This window comes from Dendrobates tinctorius, unplaced genomic scaffold, assembly GCF_039654945.1.
Source record: "Dendrobates tinctorius isolate UK_male_01 unplaced genomic scaffold, ASM3965494v1 ptg000232l, whole genome shotgun sequence".
Lineage (NCBI taxonomy): Eukaryota > Metazoa > Chordata > Amphibia > Anura > Dendrobatidae > Dendrobates > Dendrobates tinctorius.
In genome coordinates this window covers 1,180,592-1,201,992 of record NW_027361899.1, presented here as the reverse complement: position 1 = coordinate 1,201,992, position 21,401 = coordinate 1,180,592, and positions in this window count along the sequence as shown.

Genomic DNA, 21,401 nt, shown 5'->3' with positions numbered 1-21,401 from the left:
CGCCTTCCCAAGGGAGAATGGTGCTTCAGCACAGCTTCTTAAGCTGGCACTCCTGGTTTCTGACATCCCCCCAAATGAGCGTCCCAGCTTTATGCTTTTCTCTTGCTGACCTCACTAGGTGGGCTGAGCTTAGGGGATATACACCCCTTTTTAAAAAGTTATTAAAACTTTTACTTGCTGGGGGGCTCACAGAGTGACGCCAGGGGTATCGTATTTCCTGTTATGAAGTTACCTTTTGTCTGAGACCAAACATGATACATCTGAGTGTCACAGGGGAGCAGAAACTGTTTTCTTGGTTTCTGATGGCACACAGGTTGCAAAAATGTTGCTGGATGTAGCCTAAATTATGCTGATTCTGAAAATATGTGTTTCCTGTCTATAGGATAAATGTGCATTATTAAATTTGAGTTTGAACAGACAAAGAACCATGTGGCTGGAGACAAAACCACATTTAACTGGTCAGATGCTGTAAAAGTGACCAGCAGCTGAAAAGGAAGGAGGGGGGGATAGTATTTCACACAGGCAGAGGGGGGGGCGGAAGCTGTGAGGGGGACTGTATGCAAAGCTTGTTATTCACAAACCAAGGAAAAGCAACAGGCATCCCTGGATGGGTACTTTTGTTATTTAGGAATTGCTCATATTTTCCTGACAATTATTGAACGCCATTCACGTCAATGGGAGGCAAAAACAAACACATGTACAACACCTAATAACGGCGCCAAATGCTGCCAAAACACATCAAATGAGGGAAAGACACCAGGAAAGTGGCCTCAATTCACCATAGTACAGATTTTAGCATGGCACTGCAGCAATCAGCCAGGCATGAGGTATCGAGGTCTGGGACAGCATTTACAGCTTTGAATTGAACGTCACAGTAAAACAAGGTGGGTGAGGGATCGGTGTAGGGCCCCTTTGCTGGGAGCCCTGATACCACATGCAACACCTCTACCTGCTTTCATGCTGAGCCACAATCAGGTGGCACAATTATCAGTTTTGTAGACTACCTTTATCAGAACAATGTAAGGATAGTAACATAGGTAGTTGAGTCCAAGGAAGTGAAGGCCTGACGGTCTCGGAGGCCTACTGCTACAGGCAACACGCATGAAGGAGACCCAACCAGGAGTCTACACATTTACAAAAATTACTGGAAGACACCAACAAAGTGGCATCAATTTCACCACAGTAGAAATAGTATAATAGGGACCGGCAAGTTTTTCACTACACCCATTCCAGCAGATGGACACCCAACCAGGAGTGTTCACATTTAAAGAAATGAGGGCCTGACACCACCGGAGTGGAATAACTGTCATGAGAATAGAAATAGTATAATTGGTACCGACACGTCTTCCACTACAGCTAACCCAGCAGATGTAGACCAACCATGACTGTTCACATTTCCAGAAGCCACACTAAAGATATCACAGAGTGCAGTTACGTGACATTAATGCATCTCACTAAAAAATGCAATATCACCTAGTCTGTACAGTCTGCGATTGGGGTGCAAAAGTCCTTGGAGATCCATGACTTGTTCATCTTGATGAAAGTTAAGCGGTCTACACTTTCAGGGGACAGCCGGCTGGGCTTATCTGTCAGGACCCCACCAGCAGCGCTGAAGACACGTTCTGAGAGAACACTGACTGCTGGGCACAATAAAACCTCCAAGGCGTGTGAGACGAGCTCAGGCCACTCATCCATTTTGGGAGACCAAAATGTGAAAAGGTCCAAACCCTCCCTGATTGTATTGATATTCAGTTCTAGATACTCCTGCACCATCCTCTCCATTCGTTCACCACGTGTAAGACTCGGACTCTGTTGCGCTGGTATATAACCCTATAAATAAATTATATAGCTAAAAATATAATAAAGTACTTAATTCTTTATTGAAATTTTTTTTTAAATTAATGTACAATAAAAAGGGGTGAGAAAGCTAAGGAGATGCATCAATGTGTAACAAGGCTGCATGTGTGAGGTGCCAGGTTCCAAAGGATTCCCTTAAATATACACAGCCTGGCATGCATATGTTAATAAGTGACAAAGTGAAAATGCGAATGAATAAATAAACATAGATGAAGACAATGAATACCTGTGGTCATCTCCTCCTGCTGTGCTGGCGCCAGATCCCAACACGTGTTTCAGCACGTAGCCTTCGTCAGGGGGTGTGGCGTCAGACCAGCAGGAAGCACTTTAAATATAGCCCATAGGCCAATCAAAAATATACAGGTGTCAATAATGTATTCCAGGTCGTGAGTGGCGCATGCGGCTCGTCAACCCAGCACTGGATCAAACCGTCACTGCGTCATCCGAGGAAAAACGAGCCGGGCAACGCGAGCGCAAACGCGATCACATGCAGAAAGCACGTGACCGCGATCCGGGCTCGGATTAAGATGCAGTGAACAGAAGGACCTGAACGGGGAGACTGCGCATGCGCGCGGACCGACAAAAGGAGAATAAGACCTGCAGGAGGAGAATTAACCCTACAGAGGTATTTCAAGTGAAGACAAGGGCAAAAATGAAAAGGGCAAGCATAAATATGTATATATAAAATATGTCCCAATGATATAGTTCAGAACAAATTAAAGTGGCAAGTGCAAAAATGAATAGAAAATTTTTTTTGTATATTAAATATAAATAATTGCGCTATTCTAAGCTCTACAAATAAACAATACAAATAAGTATATAAAAAAGTATATAAAATATATATATATCATCAGTGCCTCATTATTAGTAAAGTGAATGGCAATAGGGGACATAATTACATCTTTTAAAATATTAAGTGCATCAGTGCAAGAAAGTACATACATATACAATACGTTATATGCTCGTTCTCTGGGGCGGGGCTGTGGGTCGGGTCTTCATGTGGTGCTATGCTTATGTATGCAACTTCTGACGGGTCACTGATCCCTCAGTCACCTGCCCCCTAGTTTACAGGATGAATAATAAAGTATATATCTTGAAAAAAAACCTTCTGCAGGTGGGTGCTGGGGGTGGCGCCTGCGCTGCAGCATGATCGCATGTGTAATAAACTATATACACATTTGTTTGATGTCATCATGAAGATCCTAAAAAATGAAATTTAAAAAAATAAAAAACGGTTTGAAAATGGCCCCGGCTATACTTGTGCCAGCGCCGTGGTCATGGCTGAGCACTATTGCGCATCTATGCCCTGACCTCCTCTTACATGAAAACAGCATTCTTTCACCCGCATACCCGTGTCTTCTCTCACTGCGCCATCAGGGATTCCACTGTGGGGCTGAAGCCTTTCTACATTTGGTTTTGCAAGAATTGAGACACAGTCCGGTTCAAATGCAACAAGTGAAAATTTACTTGAACAACTTGGCAGCACATTCTTGTCAGTTACAACATCAACAGCAAGTTCCATGCAGTTCTCATCCTGTTCTTTCCCTGTACTCAGTTCCACATCCTCCAGTACATAACGGGGCAATAGCGCCTTAGATAGTACCGCAGTGTTCTCCCTGCTCAGACTTCCTGTGCTTAGGGGTTCCCTGGCCCGTTTCGCCCCAGTCCTGAGAGCATTGGCCCATGCAATAATCTGCCACATGTTGAACAATCTGTGCCCTGTACTCTTCCGGACCACTTCCTTTCTCCAGCTATGAACTGCTGTAATCCTGCTGCTTGACACTATAGACTCCGAATGGTTAAGCTTCCCTTCTTCTTCTTTAACGTTGCATGACTGCTGTCGTGTCCTGGGCCTAGAGTCCGTGTGGACTATTCAGGGGCCCTTCTGACTACCTAAAGGAACGTTCTTAGCTTACCACACAGCAGCCCCTCCTAAAATTACACTATACACTAGCTGAAAGCTCTGTACACTATAATGCCCCCATCTAGTGGCCAATCCAATAACTACACTTACCCTATACACTATACATAGATACATTTAGCAAGACACTGTAATACACATAACACTGTAGCAGTACCAATATATAGACATGGTAATACACTTAATCGTGTAGCAATACCATTATGTATTAACAAATAGCAAATATACATACACTGATAATATACAGCATTGGGACGAAAGGGAAAGGCAAGGGCATTACCGTAATATATCATACACTTGCACAACCGGTCACTGGAGCCGAAGTAGCAGTGACTCGCCGGCACTCAAAGCATAAAGAAGCCAATGCCCATAGATGGGCAGAAAAGTGATGTGTAATTGCGCTATTGCAGGGCGCAGGCACGGGATTCCTGGGCCACCACTACACGTCACGTGGCAGTGTGATGCTGATGGCAGTGGGCTGGTAGGATAATGAACAGTGGAGGCAGAGTTTTCTTCCAGGCACCGCATGCCCCAGAACCTAGAAGAACTCATTACCATAACAAAATAAAAATGATTTCTCCACAAGAATGCTGCTGATAAGAGGCAGACAGGTAGGACTGGTTTTACCATTGTATCACCTGTATGCCAATATTAATAGGTTATAAACCTCCCAGGGGGTGACAGATTCCCTTTACCCGTTCCTCGTAGGACATACTTTGCAGTCGCTCATCATCCTGGTAAGTCTTCTCTGAGCTTGCTTCAGTTTTTCAATGTCTTTTTTAAAATGTGGTTCCTAGAACTTGTCACAGTATTCCAGATGAGGTCTGACCAAGGAGGAGTAGAGGGAGATAACGACTTCACGTGGCTTCTGTTAATACATCCTAGAACTGTGTTTGGCTTTTTGCTGCTGCATCACACTGTTCACTCATGATCAGTCTGTGATCTATTAGTATACCCACGTCTTTTTCACACGTGCTGTTGCTTAGTTCTATTCCTCTTATTCTGTAGATGTAATTTTTGTTTTTCTTGCCCAGATGTAGAATCTTGCATTTCTCGCTGTTAAATACCATTCTATTAGTCGCTGCCCATTGCTCAGGCTTATCTAGATCCTTCTGAATCCTTTCTCTGTCTTCTCTAGTGTTAGCTATCCTTCCTAGCTTTCCATCGTCTGCAAATTTTATAAGTTTACCTAGTTACATAAGGGGATGCCCATAGAAAAACAGCTCCGCACCAATATCCAGCACACTTCATGATGCATTGGGTACTCCAGCAAGACTTGGGGGCACAACAGCAATGAGAGTGAGCTGGGACTTAGTAGCAAGGAGTCCCCGAAGCAGGCTACAGCTGTCTGCCGTACAAGTAGAGTTCATAGGAACATCTGACAGGAGGAACTCCAGTGTAACTCAGTACTGAAAGTACTTCACTATAGGCGCAAAAGGGAGACGTTCAGAAAAGGCACATATGTTGGCGGAGTCTTGGAACGGAGTACTTCATCTTGCCTGGAAGTTGGCTGAGCTCCTGACCCGGAGGACACGGCACGGATGCGGGCACCTGTATGCACAACAGACTGTGAGTAAAGCTTTGGAACTACAAGCCCTGGTGTCCTCCGCTTATTCCTGCGCCAACACCCTCAGCACTGCTACATCTCTGTGCCTGACACTGCACCATCTACATCTCTCCCCTATCTCTTCACCTACACTGCCCTGGGACTACTGCCCTACCTGTGGAGGGCCACAATATCATTGTTGCACTACACCATTTGTCTCAGAGGATCTGTTTGCAGCGTCGGCTTGGCACCTTTCTTGCCGAACAGCAAAGGTGGCGTCACGAATCATTCAATGAACATTTCCGCTATTTGCAATGGGCGCCCAGGGCCACGGACCGGGTCATAGCTACCGTGACAACAACCCCACTCGTGGAGATCCGCGGGCCCAGTACCAAGTACCCCGCTGCCCTGGGTGCGAGGGCGACCCAACTTGGCGTCACGAACAGGATAACGAAGCCCGGTTCCACCGGGTTCTGTGTGCCGAAGATTTATTAGACTTAATTGCTGAGAATGAGCAAAATAACCAAATTGATAGACTGTAAAATGGACTCTCAAAATAGCTGCCGGCGCGGTGAAGAAGGGCGTGATAACATGGGTGGTCCTAAGAAAAGAGCGCGGACTGTCCTGGGCCTCCCCTGCCTAAACTTCTATGCTACAGCAACATGGCCCACCCCCAGAGGGGTTCATATACTGGCTTGGTATGGAGGAGTAGGAAGAAGACGCCGCCCGCAGAAGGAGGAGCGAGGCCCGGTGGTGGGAAAGAAGCCCAGGAAGGAAGAAGAACGCCAGGACGCCATAATGGAAGAAGGCCCGAATAGTGCGAGGAGTTTGAGCAGAACTTCCCCAGCGCAGAAGCTGAAGGCTCCGATCCTGCTTCTAAAATGGACCGCCAGCAGCTGGAGGATGAGATTGCCCAGCTGACACACCGCCTGCGGCTGAGACAAGAAGCTCTCTGGGCCCTGAACCTGCGGCGCGCCCATGAGGGGCCTATATCTCCGGTACCCCCACCGCCGATACCCGCCGTCGCTGCTACAGTTCTTCCCCAGGCAGCACCTGTGGAGCCCGCGGCTGTTGAGACACCACCAGCCGCGTCTGTCACCACCTCCACGTTGCAACCGCCGCTGGTCTCTGCCTTCTGGAGGAGTTATCGGAGGGCCTGGGAGCTGAAGCTACGCTCCTGCCTGGACCTAGCACGGCTGCGCAGGTCCCACCGGAGAACCCTGCGGACCTGGAGCCGCCATGTGCTCCACCACCATCTCCAACCTTGGACCGGGCAGCCACCGCTGCCACCAGTAGCCGTCCAGAGCCTGCACCGGAGCCGATATCACCATGCCAGGAGGCTCCAAGTATGACCGTCGCCCCTGTCATCCTGTTGCCCCCTGAGTTGTTGCTTACTGTGACCAGCATGCCTGAGCTCCGCAAGGGACAAATGGAAGAGCTGTGTTCTCAATTTAGAAGCACTAAGCTGACTGCAATGGGGAAGTGGAAGAAGTCCCTGTTGAATAGAGTAAGGCTGGAGCAAGCGCATCCCATTCGACATCTTCTGATCTCAGCAGAGGAGTCTGAACAGCTGATAGGTGTTACTGTGCATCACGGATTCCCTCTTCCACACATTCAGAATCCCCGTGTGTCGCCCTACAAGGGGCCACAGGCACAAGTTTCATCAGCGGTCAGACCAAAAGCCAAGGCAGCAGCACCGTTGGCTGTCGTATCATCTGGAAACGAAAGGCAACAGTCATTAGTACCTACCATGGCCCCTGTAGAATCACCGGCAACAGTTGCATCAGCTGCCACTCCACCAACACCGGCAGAGACCAATCTCACTACATGGGAAAAAGAATATATGCAATTTGTGGATAACAAGCAGGAAGAGGATGTCCACAAGTTCTCCCCTGGAAGCAGCTCAAGAAACCAGCTTCCATCACCCCAGGAGGGAACCAACATTAATGAACATGCCCAAACTAACTGTTACCCAGGAGGGTATTGGCACCGTTGTGCCCCATTGTTTACAATTATGTTCCAGTTTTTTGCCTAGTTGCGTTGGCAGCATTTTTAATGAACTGCAGTGATCATGAACTTGGAGTGAATCACAAACTTTCTTGTATATAGTTGCACCTCTTTAGGTGCCCTTTCTTGGTTTTACGTAGGCTTTCTAAGAGTGAAGACTACCTCAACCTGGAGCATTGCTCCAACCTAAGGACACTGCAAGAAATCCCGGCTGGCAGTGGTGTCCGGCACTTACAAGAATTGTGATGTTTTAATGTGAAGAATTATATAATGTGTCTTATGAGAGTATTCATAGTTATAGAATAGCTTTGATATAAACTTTAAACTGATAGTAATGACTAGGTATCTGATTAGGAGTAAAGAGATGAAAATTTAAATAAAGAATATTCAGGTGACGAACCAGGTACCAGCGGTTGTCACTTAAGGATAAGAAGAAGTGGAAATGTGAAATGTGATAAAGGGTATTGAATAGCACTTTAAAATAAGGTAATGCAATAAATCATAGTTAAGTTGTTTGCAACGTTCAAGAGTGAGTGCCTCCCACATTGGGAAGTTTAGATAAGAATTGTTTATCAGCATTCAAAAATTTTTGTATGTTCCTTTGTTTGTCTAACTTTGTTCACTTGCAGCCCGTTGACGTTATGTGTTTAACAGGGGGGTATGTGGCACCCCTGAGGGTTCAGTCGCCACAGAGGTACTGCACCTCCTCCTGAGGTGTGGTACCCCACCATTCAGGTAAGGTGGAGACACCTGACCACGCTCCAACACCTGCATCCCACACAACACATTATTGTAGCAAAGCACCCTTTGGTGACTCCCTGCTTGGAACACGAAGAGTGCTGGGAGGTGGGTGGAGCTTAGTCTGCACCAAAAGATTGGAAAGAGTTTAGGAGGGGAGTCTAACTAGGTCAGTCTGTGAGAGAAGATCCCCGGAGAGGGATGGACGAGGGAAGTGCTGCAGCGGACCTCATTGACCTGGGTCTGCTGGCACAGGAAAGAGACATAGATGGAAAGCCTGACTCTTTATAAGAAAGATAGATTTGAATGGAACGTAAGGAGAAGAGGAGGACTGAGGATTAGGGTTAGAGCAGAACCCTTCCCAAGTTCCCAGCGCAAGGCCGGGGTCCGGTCCCTGAGGTTGTATGGATACTAATGGTCCTGCAGCAGACACCGGAGGAATAGAAGTTGTCACCACTTTATTCCCACACAAGACTTGGGGGCACAACAGCAATGATAATGAGCCAGGACTTAGTAGCAAGGAGTTCCTGAAACAGGCTAGGGCTGTCTGCCGTACCAGTAGAGTTCATAGGAACATCTGACAGGAGGAACTCCAGTGTAACTCAGTACTGAGAGTACTTCACTATAGGCGCAAAAGGGAGACATTCAGAAAAGGCACATATGTTGGCGGAGTGTTGGAATGGAGTACTTCATCTTGCCTGGAAGTTGGCTGAGCTCCTGACCTGGGGAACACGGCACGGATGCGGGCACCTGTATGCACAACAGACTGTGAGTAAAGCTTTGTAACTACATGCCCTGGTGTCCTCTGCTTATTCCTGCGCCAACACTCTCAGCACTGCTATATCTCTGTGCCTTACACTGCACCATCTACGTCTCTCCCCTATCTCTTCAATTACACTGCCTTGAGACTACTGCCCTACCTGTGGAGGGCCACAACATCATTGCTGCACTACACCATCTGTTCCAGAGGATCAGTTCGCAGCGTCGGCTTGGCACCTTACTTGCCGAACACCACAGGTGGCGTCACAAATCATTCAATGAACATTTCCGCTATTTGCAATGGGCTCCCAGGGCCACGGACCGGGTCATAGCTGCCGTGACAACAACCCCACTCGTGGGGATCTGTGGGCCCGGTACCAATTACCCCGCCACCCTGGGTGCGAGGGCGACCCACATGCTGATCATCGGCTTTCATGGCACTTATCCACAGTGCAGTGGCTTTACCCCACTCCAGCTACCACCTGGCATTGTGCACCCTGCTCCTAGGCTTTAATGTGGCTGGTCCACAGACTAATGGCTTTACATCACAAGCTGCCACCTGGCACTGTGCATGCCGCTGTTAGGCTTTGATGTGACTGCTCCACAGTAAAGTGTCTTTACATCCATCTTGTCGCCGCCTTGCATTGTGCATGCTGATCACATGCTTTAATGCAACTGCTCCACAGTTCAATGGCTTTATCTCCCTTCAGCTGACACCTGGCATTGTGCATGTTGATCATAGGCTTCAATGCGACTGGATCGCCCCGTCCCAGGGCAGTGGGGTACTCGGTACCGGGCCGGTGTCAGGGGGAATGCGTGTCACAGCAGCGGTGACCCGGTCCATGGCCCTGGGCGCCCAAATCAATGGTGGTTTTGTGATGTAGTTCATATGGATAGTTCATGACGCCACCTGTGGTGTTTGGCAAGTAAGATGTTAAGCCAACGCTGAATGCAGATCCACTGGGACTGATGGTGTGGTGCAGCAAAGATAGTGTAGCTCCCCACAGGTGGAGCTGTAGTCCCAGGGCAGTGTAGGTGCAATGGCTGAGGGGAGGCACAGAATGGTGTGGATACACACTGGTGCCTGCCTCCGTGCCGTGTCCTCCGGGGTAAAGACTCAATCAACCTCCTGGGCAAGTCAGGGCTCTCCTCTCCAACACTCCGCCAACATGTACCTTCCTGAACGGCTCCGCCAATGCGCCTTGTGGTGTGAAGCACTCCAGTACTTAGTTACCCTGGAATGCCTCCTTACTAGATGTTCCTAGAACTCTACTTGTATGACAGACAGCTGTAGCCTGCTCGGGGATGCTCCTGGATCCCGGCTCTCTATCCGTGTTGCTGTTGTGTCCCAAGTCTTGGATGGGAGTAGTGCATTTACAGCCAACTACTCCACCGGTGTCTGCTGCAGAACCATAAGTGTCCATACAACCTCGGGGACCGGGCCCCGGCCTTGCGCTGAGAACCTATAGGCAGGGTTCCTCTTCCAACCCACAACTCCTCTATTTTCTCTCTACTCTTTCGTTCCGTACTTGTCTTTCTCTCTTATGGAAGCTTAGGTTGCAGTTCTACATCTTTCTCCTCTTCTCTTTCCCGTCCCAGCTGGCTCAGATCACTGAGGCAGCTGCAGCACTCTTTCTTCTATTCCTTTCCTCGGGAGCTCTTTCCACTAAGACCAGTCCTCAGCCTCTCCTGACTGACTGTCTTTCCTCCGCCTGACCTCCCGTCAGACTGACCTCCTGTCAGCCTGCTCTCAGCCTGAGCTCCAGTCTCTGACTCTTCTGTAATTCTAAACCTCCCACTCTTTTATATCTAACTCCACCCACCTCCCAGCACATCTCGTGTTGCGAAGCAAGGACCCACGAAAGGTGCTCTGCTACCCTCTAAGCATAGAGCCGCATGTGGTCCTTTGCTGAACTATCCTGTGTGTGGGTGAGGGTGTTGGAGTGTGGAAAGGAGTTCCCAACTTACCAGGATGGTGGGGCACTACACCTTAGGAGAAGGTGCAGTACCTCTGTGGCGACTGAGCCTCAGGGGCACCACCTCCCCCCCGTTAAACACAGCAAGTCCACGGGCTGCAAGGTAAACTAAGTTGACAACAAAGAAACATAAAAACATTTTTGCAATGCATAACAAACTTTTCTTATACTAATCTTCCTAGTATAGGAGGTACTCATCTTGAACACTACCAACAATCGTATCTAAAATTCTAAGTTAAACAGTGCAATTTTTTCCTAATTCAAAGTGCTATAGTCTGTAACACATTTATTCATCATTTCTCTCTCTCTCTCCTCTGACGCAAGACGCTGACCGCAAGTACATGGTCCGTCACCTGTCACTTTCAATTCTTTATTCATATCGCTCATCTCTATCAGACATTCCTAATTCTTACTATAAAAGCCATCTCTCAGTTACTAATACTCTTATAAAACACATTATCAAATACTTTATAACACAGTTCAAAGATTCTTGTAAGTGCTGGACACTGCTCCCAGCCGGGATTTCTTGCAGTGTCCTTTGAGGTAGACACCATCTTCTAAAAGTGTCGATTCAAATCATTATCTTCGCAAAGTGTCTCTTATGTAAAACATCATCTTCGCAAAGTGTCCTTTTATGTAAAACCAAGAGAGAGCACCAAAAGAGGTGCAAACTATTTACAAGAAAGTTTTGGATCATACAGCGTCCATGATTTCCTCAGTTCCAATCAGAAAACAACGCTGCCAATCAAAAACTAGGCAACCATGATGAACAATGAAAAAAATAGAAAAAGGCACAACTGGTGCAAACAAACCCTCCTGGGTAACGAGAATATTTGTGGAAATTAGTGCTGATCCCCTCCTGGAGTTCTGGAAGCTGAACTGGAACTGCTACCAGACGAAATACTTGCTGTGTCTTCATCTTGATTCTGGTTTCTTCCTTGAAGTTGTGGCAAAGGGAACTGTTGTGAGTTCATTTTCCCCTTCGTCACTGAGGTCTGGTGAACTCCCTATTCTGGTAAAGGAAGGTAATGAGCCTGATTATCAGGCACCTGAGCCTAATGATGATGACTGGCTGAGTGGAGTCACTGACTGGATATAAGGCTGCCAACGCCCTTCTACCCTGCGGGTGAATTCTCTGTGGACTTCTAGGACACCAGTCTGATTCCTGCTCCTCTAAAGCTAAGTTTTCTGCTTTGCCTTTTTGCATTTGTGTTTTGTTTTTGTTTGCCTTGCTTTTCTGGATTCTGCCATTCCCTGCTGGGGTGAGCTGAATCTCCTTTTGCTGGTTGCTCTGTCTTCAGAATATTACTGAGTACTGACATAGTCTTTTTGAAGCATAGCGTCTTCACGGCCTTTTTCACTGTCAGTCTGTTGGCTCTTATTTTCATAGGGTTTTTCACGGATTGCAGACAGCAGCCTTCCTGTCCTTTCCTATCTAGTTAGCTTGGGCCCCGTCTTTGCTCAGTCTATCTTTCTGTCTGTGTTGTGTTCTTTCTTCTTGCTTCACCATCATTATATGTGGGGGGCTGCCTTTTGCTTTGGGGTCTGCTCTGGGGCAGTTTAGATTTCCCTTTCTGTCTTTAGGCTATCTAGTCCTCCGGCTGTGATCGAGGGGTCTAGGGCATCGTAGGAACCCCCCACGGCTACTACTAGTTGTGTTGATAGGTTCAGGGTCTGCAATCCGATAGCTGCCAACCTCTCTGGTTTTCTGGACTTAGCTTGCATTTCTGTTTTTGCCTCCTATGGTGACTCAATCATAACAGAATCACCCACCATACCGCAGATCCTAGGGTACTCAATAGCAGGAAAGAATTGTGTTTAAAAAAAAAAAAAAAAGAGTGTGTATATTCTTTCCTCTATATCTCTGAGGCCGTAGGGGGAATTTTTTTTTTTTTCTCTCAATGGAGATAAAGCAATTGTCTGATCGTGTGGAGCAGCTCGCTGCGGAAGTGTGGGGAATTTCCGCCTATCTTGCTAGTTCGCATGCTGTTGAACCAAAGATCCCTATACCTGATGTATTTTTTGGGGATCGATCTGAATTTTTGAGTTTCGAAAATAATTGTAAATTATTTTTTTGCCTTGAAGCCTAACTCGTCAGGGAGCCCCGCGCAGCAGGTTAAAATTGTCATCTCTTTGCTGCGTGGCGATCCCCAGGATTGGGCGTTTTCTTTGAAACCAGATGATCCTATTCTGACTAATGTGAACGCATTCTTTCAAGCCTTGGGGTTGTTGTATGACGAACCTAATGCTATTGATCAGGCTGAAAAGACCCTGTTGGCATTGAACCAGGGTCGAGATTCTGCAGAGTTGTACTGTCAAAAGTTCCGAAAGTGGGCGGTCCTTACTACCTGGAATGATAATGCCTTGGCTGCTCTCTTTTGGAAGGGTTTGTCAGAAGCTGTAAAAGATACTATGGTGGGATTTCCTGTTCCCTCTGGTCAGGACGATTCTATGTCATTAGCCATTCAGGTTGATCGGCATTTACGTGAACGCAGGATTGCACGAGAGGTGTTGCCACCGGTTGAACAGACGTCTGAACCTATGCAATGTGATAGAGTTTTGTCTAAGGCGCAACGTCAGGAGTTCAGAAGGCGTAATAAGCTGTGTTTTTTCTGTGGAGATGCCTCGCATATTATTTCTGTTTGTCCTAAACGAAACGCTTTGCACACACGTTTTCTGTTGGTGGTGTTCAACCTAAGTTTCTTCTGGCAATTACTCTGATCTGCTCCCTGTCCACATTTTCCGCCAAGGCTTTTGTGGATTCGGGAGCAGCCCTAAACCTAATGGACTTGGATTTTGCTAAACGTTGTGGATTTCCGATGACACCTCTGCAGACGCCTATCCCTTTGAGGGGGATTGATGCTACTCCTTTGGTGAAAAGTAAACCTCAGTTTTGGACCCAGGTGGTCATGCGGGTCGCCCCAGACCATCAAGAAAATTGCAGATTTTTGGTGTTGCATGGTCTGCATGATGCCGTTGTTCTGGGGTTTCCCTGGTTGCAAATTCATAATCCAGTTTTGGATTGGAAATCTGTGTCTGTGGTGAGTTGGGGTTGTCGGTGTGCCTTTAGTGAGGCTCCGGTTTTTTCCACCTCTCCTCAGTCGCATGATGTTCCTGACTATTTGGTGGACTTTTATGATGTATTTAGTGAGAATGAGTCTGCGTCCTTGCCTCCTCATAGGAGTTATGACTGTGCAATTGAACTGAGCCCGGGGTGTAAATTTCCCAAGGGTTGGCTCTTCAATTTATCTGTACCCGAGCACGAGGCTATGCGGTCCTATATTAAGGAGGCGTTGGAGAAGGGTCATATTAGACCATCCCCGTCACCCTTAGGTGCCGGTTTTTTTTTTGTGGCCAAAAAGGATGGTTCTTTAAGGCCTTGTATTGATTATCGTGCCCTCAACAAAATTACTATTAAATATCAGTATCCGTTACCCCTGATTTCAGATCTATTCTCTAGAGTTAGAGGTGCTTGCTGGTTCACCAAGCTTGACCTCAGGGGGGCGTAGAATCTTATCCGCATTAAGCAGGGGGATGTATGGAAGACGGCGTTTAATACTCCGGAGGGACATTTTGAGTACATGGTGATGCCTTTTGGGCTCACTAATGCCCCTTCTGTCTTCCAGTGCTTCATGAACGATATTTTCCGAGATTTTGTCGATAAATTTTTGATTATCTATCTGGATGATATTTTGATCTTCTCCAAGGATTGGGATTCTCATGTGGAACATATTCGGACTGTGTTCCGGATCTTGAGGGAGAATTCCCTGTATGTCAAAGGATCGAAATGCCTTTTTGGAGTACAGAGGATTTCATTTTTGGGATTTATTTTGTCTCCGTCAACTATTGAAATGGATCCGGCCAAGGTACAGGCCATTTATGATTGGGTTCAGCCCACTTCTTTGAAGGCCCTCCAGAAGTTTTTGAGTTTTGCTAATTTTTATTGGAAATTTATAGCAAAATTTTCTAGTATTGCCAAGCCATTGACTGATCTGACTAAGGCCTGTTTCACACTTGCTTTTTTTTGCAGCGCGTTTTTCCCGCAAAAAAACACATTGAAAAAACGCATACAAAAGCATACAACTGCTGCGTTTTTTTCAAGCATTTTTATGAGCATGCATGAAAAAAACACAGCGTTTTTATGCGTTTGTATGCGTTTTTAGTGCGTTTTTACCGCGTTTGCGTTTTTTTCCAACATTAGGTGGCCCCTCACACTAACCCAAACCATGACTTTACTAACCCTAACCCTGACCCTAACCCTAACCCTGACCCTAACCCTAACCCTAACCCTGACCCTAACACTAACCCTAACCCTGACCCTAACCCTAACCCTAACCCTGACCCTAACCCTAACCCTGACCCTAACCCTAACCCTAACCCTAACCCTGACCCTAACCCTTAACCAAACCATACTTAACCCTAACCCTGACCCTAACCCTGACCCTAACCCTTAACCAAACCATACTTAACCCTAACCCTGACCCTAACCCCAACCCTGACCCTGACCCTAACCCTAACCCTAAACCCCCTTAACTAACCCTAACTCTAACCCAAACCCCTAAATTCCATGGTTAACAAAAAAAACGCATGTGCAAAAAAACGCATACATAAGCATGCCAATGCGCACATATGCGCACCCATAGACTTATATTGGGTGTCTTGCTGTAAAAAAACGCATTGCGCGCGCATGCGTTTTTTTGAGGCAAATCGGACGCACAAAAAATGCAACAGGTTGCATTTTGTGCGCCCGAGCGCATACCGCAAAAAAATGCATGCGCGGTAAAACGCGTACAAACGCATGTGTATGCGCACATAAGCGCATCCCATGCAAAGTATAGGAAAAAAAAACGCATGCGCTATTTAGCGCTAAATTACCGCGAAAAAAAACGCAAATGTGAAACCAGCCTAAGAAGGGTGCTGATGTGTTGAATTGGTCTCCGGAGGCTGTTGCTTCCTTTCAGGAGCTGAAGCGAAGATTTAACTCCGCCCTGTTTTGCGGCAACCTGATGTCTCACTCCCGTTCCAGGTAGAGGTGGATGCTTCTGAGATTGGTGCAGGAGCTGTTTTGTCCCAAAAGGATCCTGTAACATCTAAAATGAATCCCTGTGCTTTCTTTTCCCGAAAGTTCTCTCCATCTGAACGTAACTATGATGTGGGGAATCGGGAACTGTTGGCCATGAAATGGGCATTTGAGGAGTGGAGACATTGGTTGAAGGGAGCTAAGCATCAAGTCGTGGTCCTCACTGACCACAAGAATTTGATTTACCTAGAGTCGGCTAAACGCTTGAACCCTAGACAGGCTAGGTGGGCCTTGTTTTTTACACGTTTTGATTTTGTGGTCTCTTTTCTTCCTGGAACTAAGAATGTCAAGGCAGATGCCCTCTCTAGGAGCTTCTTTGCTGATTCTCCAGTGGTGACCAAGCCTGCTACCATCTTAGGCGAAGGGGTAGTTCTTTCTGCCATCTCGCCCGATTTGAGACTTGCTCTGCAAGAGTTCCAGGAGGACAAACCTGAGCGTTGTCCCAGTGGAAAGTTGTATGTTCCTGACCAGTGGAAGAAGAGAGTGATGTCTGAAGTTCATTGCTCTGCATTGACTGGTCATCCAGGTATTTTTGGTACTAGAGATCTGGTGAGTCGCTCTTTTTGGTGGCCCACCTTGTCTCATGATGTCAGGAATTTTGTGCAGTCCTGTGGGACTTTCTCCCGGTCTAAATCTTGCTCTCGCTCTAGTGGGTTGTTGATGTCTTTGCCGGTCCCCAGGAGGCCATGGACCCATATTTCAATGGATTTCATCTCTGATATGCCGGTCTCTCAAAGAATGACTGTTATTTGGGTGATTTGTGATAGGTTCTCTAAGATGGTTCATCTTGTACCACTCCCTAAGTTGCCGTCTTCCTCTGAGTTGATGCCCCTGTTTTTGCAACAGGTGGTTCGCTTGCACGGGATTCCTGAGAACATTGTATCTGACAGAGGAGTTCAGTTTGTGTCTAGATTTTGGAGGACTTTCTGTTCCAAGTTGGGAATTCAGTTGTCCTTCTCCTCTGCTTTTCACCCTCAGACCAATGGGCAGACAGAGAGAACAAACCAGACCTTGGAGTCGTATTTGAGATGTTTTATTTCCGCTGATCAGGATGATTGGGTTTCATTTTTGCCCTTGGCCAAATTTGCTTTAAATAATAGAGCTAGTTCTGCCACTTTGATGTCACTTTTTTTTTGTAACTTTGGGTTTCATCCTCGATTTTCTTCAGGGCAGGTGGAGCCTTCTGCCTGCCCAGGTGTTGACACTGTGGTGGAGAGAATGCACCAGATCTGGGACCAAGTGGTGGATAATTTATCTCTCTCCCAGTAAAAGGCCCAGCGGTTTTCCAATCGACATAGGACCATTGGTCCCCAGTTTTAGATTGGTGATATGGTGTGGTTATCATCAAAAAATATCGCTATGAAGGTGGCTTCTCCTAAGTTTAAGCCTAGATTTATTGGACCTTAAGATTTTGGAGATTATTAATCCGGTGTCTTTTCGTTTGGCTCTTCCTGTCACATTTAAAATCCATAATGTGTTCCATAAGTCCTTGTTCAAGAGGTTTGTTGAACCAGTTGTTCCTGGGGTGGCACCTCCGGACCCTGTATTGGTTGAAGGTAACATGGAATATGAGGTAGAGAAAATACTGGATTCCCGTCTGGCTAGACGGAGACTCCAGTATTTGGTTAAGTGGAAGGGTTATGGTCAGGAGGATAATTCCTGGGTCTCTGCCTCTGATATTCATGCCAAAAGATTGGTGCGTGCCTTTCATCGGGCTCACCCTGATCGCCCTGGTGGCGTGGTTGAGCGTTCGGTGACCCCTCCTCAAGGGGGAGGTACTGTTGTGAGTTCATTTTCCCCTTCGTCACTGAGGTCTGGTGAACTCCCTATTCTGGTAAAGGAAGGTAATGAGCCTGATTATCAGGCACCTGAGCCTAATGATGATGACTGGCTGAGTGGAGTCACTGACTGGATATAAGGCTGCCGACGCCCTTCTACCTTGCGGGTGAATTCTCTGTGGACTTCTAGGACACCAGTCTGATTCCTGCTCCTCTAAAGCTAAGTTTTCTGCTTTACCTTTTTGCATTTGTGTTTTGTTTTTGTTTGCCTTGCTTTTCTGGATTCTGCCATTCCCTGCTGGGGTGAGCTGAATCTCCTTTTGCCAGTTGCTCTGTCTTCAGAATATTTCTGAGTACTGACATAGTCTTTTTGAAGCCTAGCGTCTTCACGGCCTTTTTCACTGTCAGTCTGTTGGCTCTTATTTTCATAGGGTTTTTCACGGATTGCAGACAGCAGCCTTCCTGTCCTTTCCTATCTAGTTAGCTTGGGCCCCGTCTTTGCTCAGTCTATCTTTCTGTCTGTGTTGTGTTCTTTCTTCTTGCTTCACCGTCATTATATGTGGGGGGCTGCCTTTTGCTTTGGGGTCTGCTCTGGGGCAGTTTAGATTTCCCTTTCTGTCTTTAGGCTATCTAGTCCTCCGGCTGTGATCGAGGGGTCTAGGGCATCGTAGGAACCCCCCACGGCTACTACTAGTTGTGTTGATAGGTTCAGGGGTCTGCAATCCGATAGCTGCCAACCCCTCTGGTTTTCTGGACTTAGCTTGCATTTCTGTTTTTGCCTCCTACGGTGACTCAATCATAACAGGGAACCCATGATGCATATCAATGCCCATCAACTGTTCTTCAGCAATAGGTGGTTCCACTATTCTAGTGCGAGGTCTAGCACCAAGGGATGCCTCAGCTTGTCGGCGCTGATAAGCGGCTAAGCGGGGACTTTCAGGCAAAGGCATGTCGATGTTACTATGCCAAATCGATCTAGACTCCTCCAAGCCATAGAGATGTCAAACCCTGTGGGCCTGGTCCAGCCGTACCCTTCTCAATAGGGACCTCTTCCACCTCCCCATCTCCGTCTGATCTGGGCCCCCCGCCGCCTCTTCCAATTGCCCCATCTCGAGTTGCAGCAGGCCCGCCCCTGACAACGTGAATTCAGAGGTTAACCCATTAGGAGGGCCGGTATATATACCTGGTACTTCCTGGCGGTACGGCCTCTGCTCCGGTGCAGGCGTAGGGGTGTTGGGCGCAGCCCGATGGGACATCGGGGATGGCGGTGGAGCTAATGGTGGCTCCGGATCCGCAGGGGCCTCCGGTGGGACCTGCGCGGCCGCGTCAGGTCCAGGCAAGAGCACGGCCTCTGCTCCCAGGGTCTCCGGTGACTCCTCCGGTGGGGTGATGGCGGCAGCAGGCTCCACAGAGTCTGCCGGGATAGAATCCGCTGCAGCACTGGCAGGTACCGGTGTAGGGGGTACCGCAGGGGTAGGCCCCTCCCGGGCGTGCAGCTGGTTCAGTGTCCATAGCGCTTCCTGCCTCAGTCGCAGGCGGCACGTCAACTGGATAACCTCGTCCTCCAGCCGCTGGCAGTACATCTTAGAGATCAGGTTGGAGCCTACAGCCATGGCGCCAGGGAGATCCGTTTCCACCTCCACGCGCTCTCCAGGCCTCCTTCCCTCTCCTTCCAAAATGGCGTTCTGGCGTCCTTCCTGCCTCGGCCCCTTTCCCGCCACTGGCTTCTTCTGCCCCTCTTTCCGGGGGCGGCACCTTCTTCCCGTGCCTCCATACCAAGCAAGTATATGAACCCCTCGGGGGGTGGGCCATGTCGCTGTCGCATAGTAATTCAGGCAGGGAAGGCCCAATACTCTTCGCGGTCTTTTCTTAGGACCTCCCATCTCTTCACGCCCATCTTCTCAGTGCCAACGGCCATTTCTAATGTCCATTTTACAGTCCATCAAATCAGGTCTTCTACACATTTTCAAAAGTGTAAAGTCCAATAAATCTCAGGCGCAGAGAACCCGATGGTATCGGGTCTCGTCATCCTGTTCGTGATGCCAAGTTGGGTCGCCCCGTCCCAGGGCCGTGGGGTACTCGGAACTGGGCCGGTGTCAGGGGGAATGCGTGTCACAGCAGCGGTGACCCGGTCCGTGGCCCTGGGCGCCCAAATCAATGGTGGTTTTGTGATATAGTTTATATGGATAGTTCGTGACGCCACCTGTGGTGTTTGGTAAGTAAGATGTTAAGCCAACGCTGCATGCAGATCCACTGGGACTGATGGTGTGGTGCAGCAAAGATGGTGTAGCTCCCCACAGGTGGAGCTGTAGTCCCAGGGCAGTGTAGGTGCAATGGCTGAGGGGATGCACAGAATGGTGTGGATGCTGGTACCCAGATGTAGCGGTGCTGAAGGTGTTAGCGACGAATGAATGGAGGACACCAGGGCTTGTGGTTTCAAAGCTTTACTCACAGTTCTTGGTACACACTGGTGCCTGCCTCCGTGCCGTGTCCTCCGGGGTAAAGACTCAATCAACCTCCCGGGCAAGTCAGGGCTCTCCTCTCCAACACTCCATTAACATGTACCGTCCTGAACGACTCCGCCAATGCGCCTTGTGGTGTGAAGCACTCCAGTACTTAGTTACCCTGGAATGCCTCCTTACTAGATGTTCCTAGAACTCTACTTGTATGACAGACAGCTGTAGCCTGCTCGGGGATGCTCCTGGATCCCGGCTCTCTATCCGTGTTGCTGTTGTGTCCCAAGTCTTGGATGGGAGTAGTGCATTTACAGCCTACTACTCCACCGGTGTCTGCTGCAGAACCATAAGTGTCCATACAACCTCGGGGACCAGGCCCCGGCCTTGCGCTGAGAACCTATAAGCAGGGTTCCTCTTCCAACCCACAACTCCTCTATGTTCTCTCTACTCTTTCGTTCCGTACTTGTCTTTCTCTCTTATGGAAGCTTAGGTTGCAGTTCTACGTCTTTCTCCTCTTCTCTTTCCCGTGCCAGCTGGCTCAGATCACTGAGGCAGCTGCAGCACTCTTTCTTCTATTCCTTTCCTCGGGAGCTCTTTCCACTAACACCAGTCCTCAGCCTCTCCTGACTGACTGTCTTTCCTCCGCCTGACCTCCCGTCAGACTGACCTCCTGTCAGCCTGCTCTCAGCCTGAGCTCCAGTCTCTGACTCTTCTGTAATTCTAAACCTCCCACTCTTTTATATCTAACTCCACCCACCTCCCAGCACATCTCGTATTACAAAGCAAGGACCCACGAAAGGTGCTCTGCTACCCTCTAAGCATGGAGCCGCAATGTGGTCCTTTGCTGGACTATCCTGTGTGTGGGTGAAGGTGTTGGAGTGTGGAAAGGAGTTCCTAACTTACCAGGATGGTGGGGCACTACACCTTAGGAGAAGGTGCAGTACCTCTGTGGCGACTGAGCCTCAGGGGCGCCACACGACTACTCCAGTGCCCAGTGGCTTTACCCCCTTCCAACCGTCGCCTGGCATTGTGCATGCTGCTCTTGGGCTTTAATGCAACTGCTTCCTAGTCCAATGGCTTTACCCCACTCCAGCTGCCACCTGGTATTGAGCATGCTGATCTTAGGCTTAATGCGACTACTCCAAGTCCAGTGGCTTTAGCCCCTCCAACCACCGCCTGGCATTGTACATGCTGCTCTTAGGCTTTAATGTGCTGCTTCACAGACCAGTGGCTTTACATCTGCCCAATTGCCGCCTTGCATTGTGCATGCTGATCAGAGGTTT